Here is a 5,831-nt window from a genome sequence, read left to right on the forward strand (position 1 = left end):
TTCTAAATTCTTTATCAGACATTTCCATGATTTCCATTGAACTGCTTGTAGATGAAGAGGACTTATTCTTTTCCCTTGGAGGAGAGGTATTTTCTTGCTTTCCCATATTCTTGTGGTCCTGCAGTGATTTCTAGTCATCTGATGGATGGTGTGTTTCTTTCTAATTCTTGAAGTTCAATCTGAACGTTCAGGAGCAAGCAGAACGAGGTGATCTGGAATCTCTTTGCCATTCAGTTGTGATCACTTTGTGCAACAGATTTGGTAGATATTGAGGAATATGTTAACCCTAATAGTATTTTGATGTTTAGCTGCAGTGCTCTTAGATTCATCAAGAAACACATTAAATGGATATTGAAGAGTGGAGAGACAAGAAAAAAGAAAATGCAAAAGAGAAAGAGAAACTACAACACACAGAAAAAAAAAAAGATGAAAAAAAAAAACCAAAAAGATTTGTAATTATTGTTTTTCTTTTTAAAAAAAAAAGCACAAAAAAAAGTGCCACATGAAATAACTAGTTCACAGGAGCCATGAAGAAACTTCTCCTGAAGGCCTTGCCTCTCCTGCCTGGGTGGGAGGATCAGAGGGGATCATTAACAAGACAAAAAAGGAACTGAGAGCAAGAGAAAAACTTTACCTTTAAAAAAAATATAAAAAGGAAAAATTACCAAAAAATGAGAAGACAGAAGCTGGGAGAGACAGAGATAGAGACACAGAGACAGGGATGAAGGCCAGAGGAGCTCCCTACCATGCTAGCTTGTTTGCTGGAGGCTGAATTATCAGTAGAAAAAATCTTCATTTCTCTTGTACCCTGAAATAACTCTCTTTTCACTTTTTTTTTTTCTTGTGGGCACTAATTGCTATTTACTTCCATTTCATGACTACTTTTGCTGTGTCCCATAGGCTACTAAAACCAACTTTTATCTTGGTTTCAATAAATCTTTGGATTTATTGTTAATTTCTTTAGTGGCTGTGTAGTCATTCAGGGTTAGGTTATTTATTTTCCATATGTTTGTGTATTTTGAACAGTTTTTCATGCAGTTAATTTCAAGTTTAATTCTTTTGTGGTCAGTGAAGATGCTGGATATAGTTTCTATACTTTTAAATTTGTATAGGCCTATTGTGTACCATATCATGTGGTCAATCTGAAAATGTATCATGCGTGTATGAGAAAAATGTATATTTTGTGGTTGTTTGGTGGTAAGATCTCTAGATGTCTAGAAAATCCATTTGATTTGTGGTATCATTTAGATCCTGTACCTTTCTGGTTATTTTTTGTCTGAATGATCTGTTTAAAGGAGGAAGTGGAGTTTTTTATATTCCCCAGTGACTAGTGTGTTGCAATCTATTTTCTTCCTTTAGATTTAGCAGTCTTTCTTTCACATATTTGGATGCTTCAGTGTTGGGTATAGAGATACATTTGTAAGTTTATATTGTCTTGGTAAATTATCCGTTTTAGTACTATCTACTGTCTTACATTTTCTCTTCACACAATTTTTGTTTTAAACTTTATTTTGTCTCACATTAGTATCACGACTCCAGCTCTTTTGTGATTTCCAGTTTCTTGAAAATACTTTTTCCAGCCCTTTACCTTTAATCTGTGTTTGTCATTATCTGTGAGATGCATTTGTTATATACTATTTTATATTTTACATAAGGGGCAAGTGGAATTTTATTTATTGAACGTGGTTATAAATTGTATAGCATCCTTGGCTAACCATTTAGCAGTATTTAAATTTGAGCATAAGTATACCCTCTGGCCCAGCAGTTTTACTCCTAGGCAAATATCAACAAGATATGTATATGTACATGTATATGTATATGTGTGTACACACACACACACACACATATAATATATATAAGATCACCAAAGACAGATATAAAAATGTTCTTACCAACATTATTGACAATAGATAGAAAGTGGAAATAATTGAGGCCAGCTCAAGAATTATGGGAGTGATTTCTATGTGACTATATGTGGTGCAAGGGCCAGCCCAGTGGCTTTTTTTTAAAAATAGTATTATTATTTATACATTCAATTACTATACATCATTTAGATTGTAAGGAGACTCTACCCAGCATGATATACCTCTCAGACCAGCCTTGTTGAGAACACTATACACATCATAATCAACAGGTAATAAACCATATCTTTGTCCAACAAATGACTTACCACTCAATTATTTCCCCCAAATTTCCTTTCATACACTCATCCCCTCTCTCAGTTTCCTTCCACTTTGTCTTCAGTGTCCATAATAATTTTCAATACTTTTCTGTCCTCCAGCCTTTCAGTCTCTACCGTAGAGTCTGGACAGTTGGTATATGTTAAGTGGAGACATATAATGTCTCTCTTTCATAGGCTGACTTACTTCACTCAGCAACAAATCTTCCATGTACATCCACTTTCTATCAAATGCCAGGGTCTTTTTTTTATGACTGAATAGTATTCCATGGAATCTATGTGCCATACTTTTATAATCCATTCATCTGTTTGTGGACATTTGGGTTGGTTCCATATCTTGGCAATCGTGAATAATAAATATAGATGTCCAAGCACTTTTCCAACTGAATATTTGACTGTCCATTAGGTAGATACCTAGGAACAGAGTTGCTGGATCATATGGTAGGTCTATTTGAAGGTTTTTGAGGAATCTCCATATTCTTCTTCTCAGTGGCTAGACCAATTTACATTCCTACCAACAATGTAGGAGATTCCCTTTCCACTATATCCCTACCAACACTTATTGGTTTTGTGTCTTATTTTAAACTTTACAGTTCTGACTGGGGTTAGGTGCTATCTTGTTGTAGTTTTGATCTGCATTCCCTTATGATGAGGGATGTTGAGCATTTATTCATATGTTTTTTGGCTTTTCATATGTCTTCCTTAGAGAGCTGTATTTCAGCTAATTTTTCCAGCTTCAATTGGGTTAATCATTGTGTCCAGGTAAACTACTTGAATTCCCTGTGTATTCTGGTATTTAGTCCTGTACCGGAGGCATAGTTTACCATTTTTTTCTCCCTTTCCTAGGGTTGTCGATTCACACTAATTACTGTGTTCTTTCCTGTGCAGAAACTTTTTAATCAGATGTAACCCCACTTGTCTCGTTTTGGGATTATTGTCTGTGCTTTGGTGGTCTTGCTTAAGAATTCTTTGCCTACGCCAATGTCTTCCAGAGATTCCCCATTATTTTCCAGCAGTAGTTTTGTTTGTTTGTTTATTTGTTTGTTTTTGAGAGGTTTTCGCTATAGGGCACGTGCGCTCACCAGACAGACAGAGAGAGACATAGAGACAGAAAGTGAGAAATCACCCCCCGGGGGGCATGGTCACACCGCAATCCCTTCTCCTCCATTCTCCTCTTGGGATCTTGGGCACGCACGCACACACGCCCGGCGTGAGTTCTAAGCCACCGGGTCCAGGACGCGAACCACGGTCGACTACGTGGGAGTCCAGCGACATAGCCATTACGCTAACTGCTGTTTCCCCAGCAGTAGTTTTATAGTATGAGGTCTTAGGGTTGGATCTTTGATACACTTTGAGTTGATTTTTGTGACAGGGGTTGAGATTTATCTTTCTGAAGGTGGATACCCAGTTTTATCAACAACATTTGTTAAAGATGTTTTCTTTTCCCACTGAATTGACTGGTACCATTTGTCAAAGATCATTTGGCTGTATAATTTGGGATTGATTTATGAGGTCTCTACTATGTTCCATTGGTCCTCATGTTTATTTTAGTGCTAATACCTTGCAGTTTTGAATATTACAGCTTTGTAATATGTTTTGGGGTCAGGAATTGAGATGTCACACACTCCACTCTTTTTGCTTAGGATTGTTTTGGCAATAGTGGGTTTTTGATTATTCCAGAAGGAGGTGGACACTCGGTGTATATTAAATGGAGAAATACAATGCCTCTCCTTCATAGACTGGCTTGCTTCACTCAGCAGTAAATCTTCCATATTCATCTGCTTTTTGTCAAAAGCCAGGGTCTTGTTCTTTTTTTTTTTTGAATGACCAAGTAGTATTCCATAGAGTATATGTGCCACAGTTTTTCAATCCATTCATCTGTTCATGGGCATTTGGGTTGGTTCCATGTCCTAGCAATTGTGAATAATGCTGCAATAAATATCGATGTGCAAGCACTTTTCTGATTAAGAATTCTTCTGTCCTTTGGGTAGATAAAAGCAATGGGATTGTTGGATCATATGGTAGTTCTATTTGTGGATTTTTTGAGGAATCTTCAACTGTTCTCCACAGTGGAGGGACAAATTTACATTCCCACCAGCAGTGTAAGAGAGTTCCCTTTCAACACAACCCTGACAGCACTTATTATTATTTTTTTAAATCTTAGTCATTCTGACTAGGGTTAGATGTTATCTCATTGTTGTTTTGATCTGCATTTCCCTTAAAATGAGGGATGTTGAACATTTTTTCATATGCCTTTTGGCTTTTCATATTTCATCCTTAGAGAGTGTTCTTTTTTTTTTTTTTAAAAAAAAAAACCCTAATTCTTCCATCTTTTAATAAGGTTTATCATTTTGTTTGGGACAGCTGCTTGAGTTCTTTGTGTATTCTGGTTATCAGTCCATTATCTGATGCATAGTTTACAAAAATATTTTCCCATTCCTAGAGCTTTTGATTCACAGTAATTACTGAGCCATTTGCTATGGAAAAACTTCTTAGTCTGATGCAATCCACCTTGTATATTTTGGGGATTATTAACTGTGATTTTGGGGGTCTTATTAAGAAAGTCTTTGCCTACCCCAAAGTCTTCCAGAGTTTCCCCAATGTTTTTGTGGAGCAGTTTGCTGTTGTTGTTGTTATTAGTTAATTCTTTTTTTTAAATTTTGTATATACATTCAATCACATTGTTTAGCTTACAATGTGAGCATTTCAGTGTGTGAACATTTCTCCCCAGTCCCATTGATCAAAATATCTTCAACCGATAGATAACACCACACCTCCCCATCCTGTCTATTCTCTACCTCAGTATCCCTTCTCCAAATGTCCTTTCTTAGGCCCCACTCCTCCACACATACCTCCTCTGACATTAACACCCATTGCTTGTGTTTGTACAACCATTAGTCAATCAGTTTCAGTCGTAGAGTACAGACATTTGGTATATGTTAAGTGAAGCCATACAATGTCTCTCCTTCATATCCTGAATTGCCTCACTCAGCAGTAAATCTTCCATATTCTTCCATTTTCTGTAAAAAGCCTGGGTTTTGTTGGTTTTTTTGGCTGAATAGTATTCCATAGAGTATATGTGCTACAGTTTTTCAACCCATTCATCCATACGTGGGCATTTGGGTTGGTTCCATGTCTTAGCCGTCGTGAATAGTGCCACAATAAACATTGATGTGCAAGCACTTTTCCAATGAAGAATTCTTCTGTCCTTTGGGTAGATACCAAGGAGTGGGATTGCTGGATCATATGGTAGTCCTATTTGTAGATTTTTGAGGAATCTCCAAATTGTTCTCCACAGTGGCTGGACCAATTTCTATACCCACCAGCAGTGTAAAAGAATTCCCCTTTCACCACAACCCCACCAGCACTTATCATTTTTTTTTTATTTGACACTAAATTCATTTGGCAGTATGTTTTATGTTGCACACAGTTAATAATATTTCTACTAGATTTTAGAGGGACCTGTTATGGGGTGAACAAAATCTTTGGTTCTTTGTGGCTACCAACAAAGAATTGAAGGCAGGTACCAACAGATAAGAGGATAATACCAAAACTTTATTTAGTTAAGCAAAGCAAAGTGAAGTTTCAAGAAGAGAGAGTATCAGTCTAAAGTCAAATTAGCTACCTAGCCTTGGGATTATCTGTATGGGTT

Source organism: Tupaia chinensis, unplaced genomic scaffold (assembly GCF_000334495.1).
Source record: "Tupaia chinensis unplaced genomic scaffold, TupChi_1.0 Scaffold143099_1, whole genome shotgun sequence".
NCBI lineage: Eukaryota > Metazoa > Chordata > Mammalia > Scandentia > Tupaiidae > Tupaia > Tupaia belangeri.